The sequence below is a fragment of the Phycodurus eques genome, unplaced genomic scaffold, assembly GCF_024500275.1.
Source record: "Phycodurus eques isolate BA_2022a unplaced genomic scaffold, UOR_Pequ_1.1 contig_69, whole genome shotgun sequence".
Taxonomy (NCBI): domain Eukaryota; kingdom Metazoa; phylum Chordata; class Actinopteri; order Syngnathiformes; family Syngnathidae; genus Phycodurus; species Phycodurus eques.
In genome coordinates this window covers 122344-134377 of record NW_026904066.1, presented here as the reverse complement: position 1 = coordinate 134377, position 12034 = coordinate 122344, and the positions used below count along the sequence as shown (strand labels likewise).

General features: G+C 42.3%; 3 non-coding genes across 3 annotated transcripts; all 3 read left to right on the top strand.

Moving 5' to 3' along the window:
* The first annotated feature begins 1024 nt into the window (after positions 1–1024).
* Positions 1025–1131, top strand: trnal-caa (transfer RNA leucine (anticodon CAA)). Its single transcript has 2 exons — positions 1025–1062; positions 1086–1131. It is a non-coding gene; the product is annotated as a tRNA-Leu (tRNA).
* A 10167-nt stretch (positions 1132–11298) lies between these two features.
* Positions 11299–11370, top strand: trnah-gug (transfer RNA histidin (anticodon GUG)). The gene has a single exon. It is a non-coding gene; the product is annotated as a tRNA-His (tRNA).
* Positions 11371–11475: 105 nt separating this feature from the next.
* trnar-acg (transfer RNA arginine (anticodon ACG)) lies at positions 11476–11548 on the top strand. The gene has a single exon. It is a non-coding gene; the product is annotated as a tRNA-Arg (tRNA).
* The last annotated feature ends 486 nt before the right edge of the window (positions 11549–12034 follow it).

Here is a 12034-nt window from a genome sequence, read left to right as displayed (position 1 = left end):
TGGTTTTCACCCCGGCGTCCCGGGTTTGACTACCGTTTTGGGAATGTTCCTTGAATCGCTTCTGAACTCGACCATTTAGACTTTGTCACCTTGTATGGTTACATTACCTCAGTTCCAGTATTATGGCATGGATCTTCACCCAGGGAACCATGTCCGACTCCCAGTATGAGAGCATTTTTTTACCCAGCATTCCACCAATTTGGCTGTTCATCCAGAAAACTTCCGATTGAGCTTGGGGAAGAAAACACAACAAAGGTGTTTCCCAGATGGCCAAGCGGCCAGGATTCTTGGTTTTCACCCATGAGGGCTGGGTTTGACTCTGGGTATGGGAACGTTCTCTGAATTTCACCATTTGGGCTTTTAAATCATGTCGAAAAATTCCAGTTTGGGGAAATGTTCAATATTTTGGAAAATAACAAAAAAAAAAAAAAAAAGGATTTTCCCATATGGTTAAGCCGTCAGGTTGCTTGGTTCTCACCCAGCAGGCCAGGAGACTCTATTTTTTTAGACTCTGTCACCTGGAAAAGTAACATTACCTGACTTCCAATATTATGGGATGGATCTTCACCCAGGGAACCATTTCCAACTCCGAGAATGAGAATGATTTTTTTTTACCCTGCATTCCACCAATTTGGCTTCAACATTCATGCAGAAAACGACCGATTGAGCTTGGGGAAGCGTTCAATATTTTGGAAAAAAAACCCAAACCAAATGCGTTTCCCATATGGGCAAGCAGTCAGGATTCCTGGTTTTCACCCAGGAGGCCAGGGTTTGACTCCGGGAATGGGAATGTTCCATGTGTTCCACCATTTGGAATTTGATCATCATTCCAACTTATGGCGCTTTGAAAAAAAAGCACAGAATTTTGGAAAGAATAAGTGGCAGAGAAACCAACACATGTCCCATATGGTTTGGCAGTCTGGATTTCTTATATTTCAATAAAGATTTTAAACTTTCATCCACGAATTTGAAAAGCTGGCATATATTTATAATTATGTTGCAAAACATGCCAGTTTTTCCACATGTCAGGATGGCCGAGCGGTCTAAGGCACCAGAATCAAGGTTGAGCACCTTCTAAATGGTATTTCTGGTCTCCAAATGGAGGCGTGGGTTCAAATCCCACTCCTGACATGATTTTAAATGCTTTCATTTTGACAATTTGAATCCAAATGTACAGAAATCCATCCATCCATCCATTTTCCGAGCCGCTTCTCCTCACTAGGTTCGCACGAACCAGTCGGTCACCGTGCCGCTAAAATGAACTTGTTTGTGAAATATGGACCATGAGGACCCATACTTCCTTAAAGCAATGCATACATGTTGTCCAATGTTTTAGTGATGTCAATATCAAATAAGTGATTGATTGTAAAGAAACTTTGACTTTTGGTGGTGAACTATAAAGTGTATTTGTAATCCTTATTAAAATACACTCATTTAAACAGTGACGGTGACTGAATTTGCCTGTATATCAAATCCATTTCCCCCATTAAAAAGAATGGAAATGTCTTGAATCCATTGGAAACCCTCCAAAAACAAAATGCTCTAACTTAAAGCAAGAAATGGACTTGCTTGCTTGTGGACTTTTGGGATTTTTTTTTGGCAAAAAGGACATTTGAAAGCATTGTTCTATGATTTCTTTGTAATTCCGATTGTCTTTGAATTTAATTTTGATATTGTTGTGAACTTTAAAGGGACATTTGTATGGTCGATTTGAAGTGTCGCTACAGATTTCGCAATGTGATTTTGGTTAATTTCATAAACCTACAATTGCGCTTGAACCAGAAAATTAAGCAAATAATAGGTTTATTATCCAAAATTAGACTAAATGACCGTTCAATAAAATAAAACAGAAATAAAATAGGAAAAAGTGATTGAACTTAAAACCTTTTGTCTCACTCCTTAAGTCAACAATAAGGTGTAATATAACAGGAAAGGTTTTGTTAAGGTGCATATGCCAAATGATGTGCCCAAAATTATATGTTAACTTTCGTTTTGTCCACTGTCTTGTTTGTTGTTATAAGTAAACTGCCAGCTTCATGTTCAATCTGCTTCGACTCTGGCCCTTTCTTTGCTCGTCTTACCACTTATCGAATCTAGAGCTAGCCCAGTAGCTTATCTCCCTCTGCTCAACAGCACATGTGCTACAATTGGCCTAATAAACACAAGTGTGCTGGTGAGAATCACAGTGATCAAGAAGCCTGCATTGAAAATGTCAATGTTTTATGTCAAAAATAATGACTATCATACGGATTTACAAAAATCTACATTCATGCATTTTATCAACTACGTTTATCTTTATGTTGTCTTTGTCTTTTCTATAAGCCTCCTGTGGACAAATATTAAGAATTAGCACTGGTGCCCAAATCCACACTTGTTTTCCAATAATTTATTGATGTCCATATCAAATAAATGAAGGATTGATGGAACTAGACTGTAACGAAGCATTGACTCTTCGTGGTAAACTGTAAAGTGTTCAGTACATGTGATCCATGATAAAATACGCTTCTTCGAACAGTGAGAGTGACTCAATTTACTTGTATCTAAAATCCATTTTCCCCTTTGAAAAGAAGTAAAATGCCTTTAAAGTGGCACAAAGCAGGCCTAAAAAATGGCATGTAAATTCGACACACCACAGGGAAGAGTAATGTTAACAAGCCTGCCAAATTTGAATGAATAAAACAGATCGCTAAGTATATGAAATCAGGGTTCAAAACTTGAATAATAAGGGCCACCTCTCATCTCTCAGACGCTGTGGGTGTGTCGAATGGATGAGCCAAAAGGAATTAATTATACTGGGGGGGTGATAACTTATACAATGTAAAATCAGGTGAGGAGGCTCAACTTAAAAAAATGAATGCTTATTGTGGACTGTAATCATTAAAATAAGCACACAAGTCAACTTACTCTCGTTGTCAGTGACATAATCAGAATCAGAATCAGAATCATCTTTGTTTGCCAAGTATGTCCAAAAAACACACAAGGAATGTCAGAGCCAAACACGGCACCTGACGACAGCGGGACGGTAGGAGGAAGCCCGGGTAGTTAGACAGTCGGCACTGCCCCATTCACGAGTATCAAGTTACCCACGAAGCCATGTTGTCTCTGTTGAAAGTTTACAAAACTATATGACGTATCCATATGCGTCTTCAAAATGTCAATGCATCGCTTGTTTATTTGGAAATTTTTTGGGAGCTTAAATAACGTCACTAAGCTGTTCTGTAAAATCGAGGCATCCGGTGAAGACGCATCATCAGGGCGGAGCCATCGTTAGCTTGCTCGCTGCATGCTAGAGTGGTAAATGGGCCTTGCTGTGGAAGCTAAGCGCAGCTAACTCACAACTGAGCAGCACAGCCAAACGAAACGTTATTAGTTATTATTAAATTATTTTACTTATTTATATTATATATATATACATATATATATATATATATATATATATATATATATATATATATGTAAATATATAATATAAATAAATAAAATTACATATATATATAATATAAATAAATAAATAAAATAATATATATATATATATCCATCCATTTTCTGAGCCGCTTCTCCTCACCAGGGTCGCGGGCGTGCTGGAGCCTATCCCAGCTGTCATTGGGCAGGAGGCGGGGTACACCCAGAACTGGTTGCCAGCCAATCGCAGGGCACATACAAACAAACAACCATTCGCACTCACAGTCACCCCTACAGGCAATTTAGAGTCTCCAATTAATGCATGTTTTAGGGATGTGGGAGGAAACCGGAGTGCCCGGAGAAAACCCACGCAGGCACGGGGAGAACATGCAAACTCCACGCAGGCGGGGCCGGGGACTGAACCCAGGTCCTCAGAACTGTGAGGCTGACGCTCTAACCAATCGTCCACCGTGCCGCCTATTATATATATTATACATATAATTTTATATTATTTATTATTAATTATTGAACAACATTATTATTATTATTAGTTTTTTGTTTCAGAAAGGCGGCACGGTGGCCGACTGGTTAGAGCGTCAGCCTCACAGTTCTGAGGACCTGGGTTCAATCCCCGCGGGGCCCCGTCTGTGTGGAGTTTGCATGTTCTCCCCGTACCTGCGTGGGTTTTCTCCGGGCACTCCGGTTTCCTCCCACATCCCAAAAATATGCATGGTAGGTTAATTGAAGACTCTAAAGTGCCCGTAGGTGTGAATGTGAGTGCGAATGGTTGTTTGTTTGTATGTGCCCTGCGATTGGCTGGCAACCAGTTCTGGGTGTACCCCGCCTCCTGCCCAATGACAGCTGGATAGGCTCCAGCACGCCCGCGACCCTAGTGAGGAGAAGCGGCTCAGAAGATGGATGGATGTTTCAGAAAGGAAGAGCCATGATCCCCTACAACAGGGCTGGGCAAACGTTTTGACTCAGGGACTTTTAAAATTTGACAGGCGGGCCAAGACAGGACCAGATGCTTACATATAAAAAAATAAACAAACAAAAAAAGGCATTGTAGTGTTAATACTGAGACTTACTTTAAATGGGAACAGTGTTGTTTTTGTTGATAACCTTTTTTTTTGCCAGTGCATCAAAGTCTGCTGTTAGTTTTGTTGTGGCAATTCTCAGAACGCATCTGAGGTGGTCATCACTCAGCTGGGATCTGTAGGATGTTTTGTTGGTGTTCATCACACTAAAAGTCTGTTCACACACATATGTAGAGCCAAAAACCACCAGAATCCTCTGTGCCATCTTCTGGATTTTTGGAAATTTGTCAGGGCTTCATGAAGCATAAAACTCATCCAGTTTGAGAGTTGAACTTCTCTTTTAAGACAGTATCAGATTGGAGATCAATCAGTTCCATCTGCAGCTCCCGTGGCGCTGTTTCACCGGTCTTGTGTGACTGAATCTTGGATGGCAGTTTGTCAGATAAAGTTGTTTTGCTGGGCCTGCAAGCTTGATTTTAACCGCTGAGCCATAGCCATCAGTTCCTGCGTCGATTGGCTGTTAGCATAATCAGCATGCTTGGTAGAAAAATGACGGCTGATGTTATATTCCTCTAAAACCGCAATGCTTTCTTATCAAATTAGACATACAGCCTTTGACTGGACTTCAGTGAAAAAATATTTAGTAGTCCATTCTATATTAAACACACGGCACTCAGTCGACTTTTCCTTTCTTTGGCCCACTCATGGTTGAAGAAGGGTTCAGAACAGTAGCAGAGTAAAAACAGACCAGCCAAAGTCAAATCAATGTATCACTGTACCTACTGCACTACCTGTTGGAACCACTCGGCATGACAGGACAGGGTCAAATGAATATAGTCATGATTTTGATATGATTTGGGCAATTTTGTTCCAATATTTGGCGGGCCGGATTGAAATGATCAACGGGCCGGATGTGGCCCGCGGGCTGTAGTTTGCCCACCCCTCCCTGACTACGTGCCAAGTTTATTCAGTTTCACCTCCACCACTGATCGAAATCGGCGTGTCCACAAACTGGAAAGATGTCTCCAATCTCAAGAAGCTTCGGCGAAAAGACTTGTGAACCCAAGTAGAGAGCAAGCTGCCACAGCTCTTCTGACTCTGCATCAAACTCCTCCACCAGAAGCAGAGGTCCAGATGGATGAAGTCCCTGGGACTGAGGTCCAGACAGACGAGACACAGATTGTGTCGTTCCATGAACAGATTCAAACATTAAACACTGACTGCCATTCACCGGGTTGCTCTCGGGTGAACTCCTGGGCCCGACCCCGCCTCTCGATTGAGTGGGTGGGGTCCTCAGCCCCCATGGTGCATGCACAGCAATTACAGGACACTTCTGATGGTCATTGTGCATGCAAAACGATGTCAATTCACTTGCAAGTGTCCGCAGACACACACCCACGCCTGGGACTTATTTGCTGGGTGTGGGGCCACTCACTCATTGCGACAAATAACTTGTGACTATGCAAATTTCTTGGGTATCCTCTCACTCACACTGGTCCTATAGACATTTACAATTTACATATCCACTCCCACCACACTTCAGTTGTACAGCCGGGTTCACGACCCTTGTCCTGCATGCTTCCCCTCCTGTCCTTGTCCTGTTCCATCTTGTCCTGTCCTTCCCTCACAACAATCATATCTAATGTGTCGTTGTTCTAGGTACTGTAGAGAATGATTTATTATCCCCATCTTGTTTACAGCTAGTGCTTTGTCTTTTGTTGTCTTCTTTTCTTACTCCCTTCAAGAAACGTTGTTCTGTTCGACTGAGCGACTTTGATTCAAAATAAATACCCATTAAAATACTCAGAAACCACAGTGGTAGCTTGAAAAGTCTACTGCGGCACAGTAAAACTGTTCCGACATAAAAGGGATACAGCTCCTCCTTTCTGCTTGACCTAAAAAAAGAAAGAAAAAGCACTCATGCTAAATCAAAGTAATGGATCTGTTTTTATTCAATGATTTGTGACATATATATCATCCATCCATTCATTTTCTGAGCCGCTTCTCCTCACTAGGGTCGCAGGCGTGCTGGAGCCTATCCCAGCTACCATCAGGCAGGAGGCAGGGTACACCCTGAAATGGTTCCCGGCCAATCGCAGGGCACATATAAACAAACAACCATTCGCACTCACGGACAATTTAGAGTCCCCAATTAATGCATGTTTTTGGGATGTGGGAGGAAACCGGACTGCCCGGGGAAACCCCACGCAGGCACGGGGAGAACATGCAAACTCCACACAGGCAGGACAGAGGATTGAACCCCACTCCTCAGAACTGTGAGGCAGACGCGCTAACCAGTCGTCCACCGTGCCGCCACATATATATCAAATAAATGAATTCTACTGTATTCGAAGTCCAATTCTTGCTCCCAACAGCAAAACAAATCGACCGGCTGATAATTATACATAAAGTCGTTTGTAAATTAGGAGACTCTCGCATCAAAGTACCACTGAATTGTAAATGTCGGTCGATGCTTGTGATCGTGTTTTGCCCTTGCTGGCCCTGATGGCTCACCGCTGCTTCAAAGGCACGTCCACGTCAACATGGTGGACATCTTGGACGCCGCCATCAACGGAAGTGAGTCAGTCGAGTTCACTCATATTTCCTTTTTATCACACAAATGCAATCAAGCGGGCAGCATGTGCGTGTCAATTAACGTGTGTGTAATCACGTGAAGGTGAAGCAGACGTGGATCTCATCTTTTGATCGCCTTTGTTCAGCTGCATCATCATCGAGGTCAGGATGTCGCTCACGTCCACATTTAGCTTCAGACGGGTTCAGCAGCCTGATGGACACTTGTTGTTTCTCGGCTTCAGTGTGTGAATGCTCAGAGAGCAACACTCACTCTCATACTTTCCAGACCGACCTAATTGGTGAAAATCAGCGATATTGACAGACCATATAATAAAAAAAAAGGTTTTCACCTCTCACATGCTTTAAGCACATTTAAACTTATCTTAAGTTTTAACATGTTCGTTACCGCCTGTCCTCACTCTCGCTCGCATAGTTTCCCAAATAAGAGGTAAAGCGTGCTTGCTTCAAGCTGTTTATTTGAAAAGTAAAACTTAATTGTTATTGCCAATTATTTGCAATGCCTGTTTTGACAAGGCCGACAGCTCCAGCCAGAGAATACTCACTTTCACAGATTCATTCAGGGAAGCTTACAGAGTGAGAGAGTGAGGAAAAGGGGGGTCACTAACAATACCAAAGGTCACACACACTACAAAATAAAAAGGCACATTGGTTAAAATATACAGCAACATAAACATGCAAATGAGACAAAGAGGAGTGACCCACCACCTGTAAACATTTGGCAGCCCACCTGTTTTGGACTTCTAAAAGCCTTTGATCCAATCAATATTGACATCCTCTGCCATTGCTGCAGTTTCCTCTCAGGATGATGGCTTGACTGAAACAGTCTGTGGTCCGACCCTGCCGAAATCCCCGGTAAGCTGACCGTGGCTGAACAAGGTGGACAACCGGCAGCCCCGTCATTAGTAAGGAAAATTAAAAGAAATCGCCTTCCTCATCTGTCATCAAGATACAAAAAACAGATTATTATTACAGTATTAAAATAATAACAATCGCTAGCTCTCAATCATCTATTTCATAGTCTACACTCTCAATGTAGACAGCAACACTGCCGCCAAGCAGATGGAGGGACGGGCCTTCCCACACGTGTGAAGATTCTCAACTTGTGTGTGTGTGAATATCTTGAAAATTGCGTTACGTTTGTCTAAAAAAATAAACGCGTGTGCCCACTGATCCATAAGCGCACATTCAACAATTCACAAGCAGAATTGAATATTCAAAAATGATATGTAAATATTCATAATTCCTCATGATATGATCATGATAAAGGCACACACAACATTAAAAAAAAATCGAAAAACATGTAAATTGTCGATATATTTGTGGTTTTTGAAAAAACTGTGTAAATCATGTATATATTTGTGGAAAGAATTTTGAGACAAATCTCTCCCCATAGTTAATCATGGCAGATGAAAAAATACAAAATTACTGTCCAGACCGGCCCAGCAGGGTAGCTTCCAGCTGGCAATTTTCATGTAACCCGAAAAAAACTGCATTTGACGTTTTGGACGGTAAATCATGGCGTAATCAATCACCTGAAAACCCTAAAACAAAAAACAGAAACAAGGACAAAAATGAACACTGCATTCACCGAGTGTCGAGGGCGTCAATTCACCTAAACGCATCGGCAATGCCAGCTCGCGAGTCAGTTTGCTGGTTCTGCGAACAGATAGAATGAGCGTAACAGTTTCAGTCGTGTAGTTGTTATGTTCGCCAAATACACGTAAGGTCCCCTCTTTGGAAACGAGGCTGATGGTCTTTTTTGTTTTCCCGCAAAGAGCCCCACCAAAAGCGAAAGAGAACATGAACTCAACTCCCCGTCAGGGAATCGAACCCTGGTCTTCCGTGTGACAGGCTTATATACTGTCCACTGTACTAACAAGGAGTTTTTCTATGTATTCTACCTCGCAGTTGTTATCCAAATAATTTTCGATACAAAATTGTGAAGTACTTTCATCCTTATGTATTGCAAGCATCTTTGACCCTTGTTGTCTCTGTGGCCTGACTCTGTGATTTACACTTTCAGCAATTAAGGGATACTTACATATTATTTGATACGTGAAAAAATAAGCAGGTTTACTTTGATAAAATAAAGCGTAAACCCTCCAATTGGGTGTGTGTGTCATTTATGGCATTTTCTTACACAGATTGCCTTTAGGCGGCCCGGTGGATGACTGGTGAGAGTGTCAGCCTCACAGTTCTGAGGACCCGGGTTCAATCCCCGGCCCCACCTGTGTGGAGTTTGCATGTTTTCCCCGTACCTGCATGGGTTTTCTCCAGGCACTCCGGTTTCCTCTCACATCCCAAAAACATGCATGAACTGGAGACTCGAAATTCCCCGTAGGTGTGAATGTGAGTGCAAATGGTTGTTTGTTTGTATGTGCCCTGCAATTGGCTGGCACCCAGTTCAAGGTGTATCCTGCCCCCTGCCTGATGATAGCTGGGATAGGCTCCAGCACACCCGCGACCCTAGTGAGGAGAAGCGGCTCAGAAAATGGATGGATGGATGGATTGCCTTTATGTATTAATAACAAAACTCTTGCTATGATTATTATTGTTGTGTTATGATTAGCAGCATCAGGGGTTGAGGTCACTAGCAGAGGGGTTATTGAGGGACTGGGTGACCCCATGGTGGCAGTGAAGACGTGGTGTTGGTCTTGGAGAACAAGAAGGAGGAGGAAGATGTAGTGGTCTTATTGGGGGAGAAGGAAGAGAATAGAACAGGAAGCAGTAATAACCCGACCGGTAGAGATGCCGTGTGTAAGGCTGCCGTACTGGGTAGGCAATTGTATTACGCAGTGTATACAGCAAAAATGATGACATCACAGTCACCGCTCATTGGTTAGTATTCGGGGCTTTGTTGCAAGGCAGGAGGAACAAAAAAAATGTGTTCACTGGGGGCCTCTACATCTAGATTCGTAGTCCTTAGATGGATCGCATACAAGCTAATCGGGTGTCGGAAAGTGCCAACTTATAAAAAAATAACTTCCAGAACATTCATCCATTTTCTTCACCGCTTCTCCTCACTAGGCTCGCAGGCTGCTGGAGCCTATCCAAGCTATTTTCGGGTGGGAGGCGGGGTACACTCTGAACCGGTCGCCAGCCAATCGCAGGGCAGATAGAAACAAACAACCATTCGCACTCACCTTCACACCAATGGGCAATTTAGAGTCTTCAATCAACCGACCACGCATGTTTTGGGAATGTGGGAGGCAGTTTGTCCAAATTTGTCTGAATTGCTATATTTTTTTAATTTTGTCAAGAACATTACGCGGGAAAGCTATTTCAGTCTATTATGTAATAGGATGAAAATGATTCTGCATAATGTTAAATTGCAAACATAATCAAACTCCGACTGCTACGGACAATCAAAACTGCTGAAAGGATTGTTGGTACCCCCCTACACACCATTGAGGACTTGCACGCTGCCAGAACTAAGACAAGAGCATGGAAAATCCTCTCGGACCCTCCACATCCCGGTCACCAGCTCGTCCAGCTCCTTCCCTCAGGTAGGCGCTACCGATCAATGCAAACTAGAACTAGTAGACATTCCAACAGCTTCTTCCCTCTTGCGATAACTTCTTAAACACCTAACCTACAATTCCATTACAACATGCTGGCAATTTTTTGACTTGAGTTTGTTGTCACATTTCTGTGGGGCCAATTTTGTATTACTCGTGCACTCACTGTAGTTCTCGTCATGCTGCACTATTTGCATATACTGGCCAAAAATGTACCGGCATTACCAGATAAATACCAATCCTTTACTGCTCAGTGACTGTTTTTTTTTTTTTTTTTGTCAATGTCTTTATGTCTCCAAAGTGTTCTGTAAATTGACTGTCTGTTGTCGTACAAGAGCAGACAAATTCCTTGTGTGTTTTTGGACATACTTGGCAAATAAAGATGATTCTGATTCTGATTCTGATGATTCTGTCTAATTGTTAATAAACTATGGCTTCAATGTTTATTTTATGGAATAAAAAATTATGATCAAGTGGAGCGTGACATGCGTGTCGCATTTCATCACCAGACACGATGTGAGCATAAAAGCGGTTGAAATGGTAATCTAAATTAAATGTTGATTGATATTCTTATCAATACAGTAAACTGTTGAGAGGATTCACTTGATCGACAGTTTAATGCCTATCATGCCCTTCACATTAATTCACTGTCGTCCTGGCTCAGCGTCCTGCAGGTTTTCCTTTCAGCCTTCCTGCAGCCAACAGTTTTAGACAGACAACTTTCGTGCCAGGTTCAACCAACCCAAGCCGTGATCGTATAGTGGTTAGTACTCTGTGTTGTGGCCGCAGCAACCCCGGTTCAAATCCGGGTCACGGCAGGAACGAATCCCAGAAATAACTTTCTTTAGTGCTGCTGTTTGAATAGTTTGCATGGGACAGTGAAAATAATTCACAAGGGCTTTCAGAGGGCCCAACACCATCGTGGGCTAGTGGCGCAATGGATAACGTGTCTGACTACGGATCAGAAGATTCTAGGTTCAACTCCTGGCTAGCTCGTTCACAGTTTTGCATGTGCTATTAAACCCAATTCAGAACAGTATTTGTTACGTTCACCTTAAACATTTGCGTTACGCTAACTCGCGCAACACGGTCACGTCTTTCCATTCCAGCATCTAACATAATGGAAACCCCTAAAGTTAATAACTAATGATATAAGTTCAATAACATATTATTTATTGTGTTATAATTAACATATAATAATACATAACACGTCATAAAATGTTGTGTTCGTCGTATGGAAAAGTGTGCAAGAAGGACAGCAGACTACGAGGAGGAACTTTGTGGACCAAAAGAGGAGAAGGAGAATTTTTGTGTCTTGTTGGCTGGTTGAGGAAACATTTGTTCATGCCAAGTGAAATCAGTCTTCAGTCTGAAAATGTGATTGCAAGGGTGGAAGTAACCAAGTACAGTACTTGGTTACTTCCACACACACTTGCGGACTTTTTATGTAAGTGTTATTGCAGTTGTTACTCTAATTTTTTT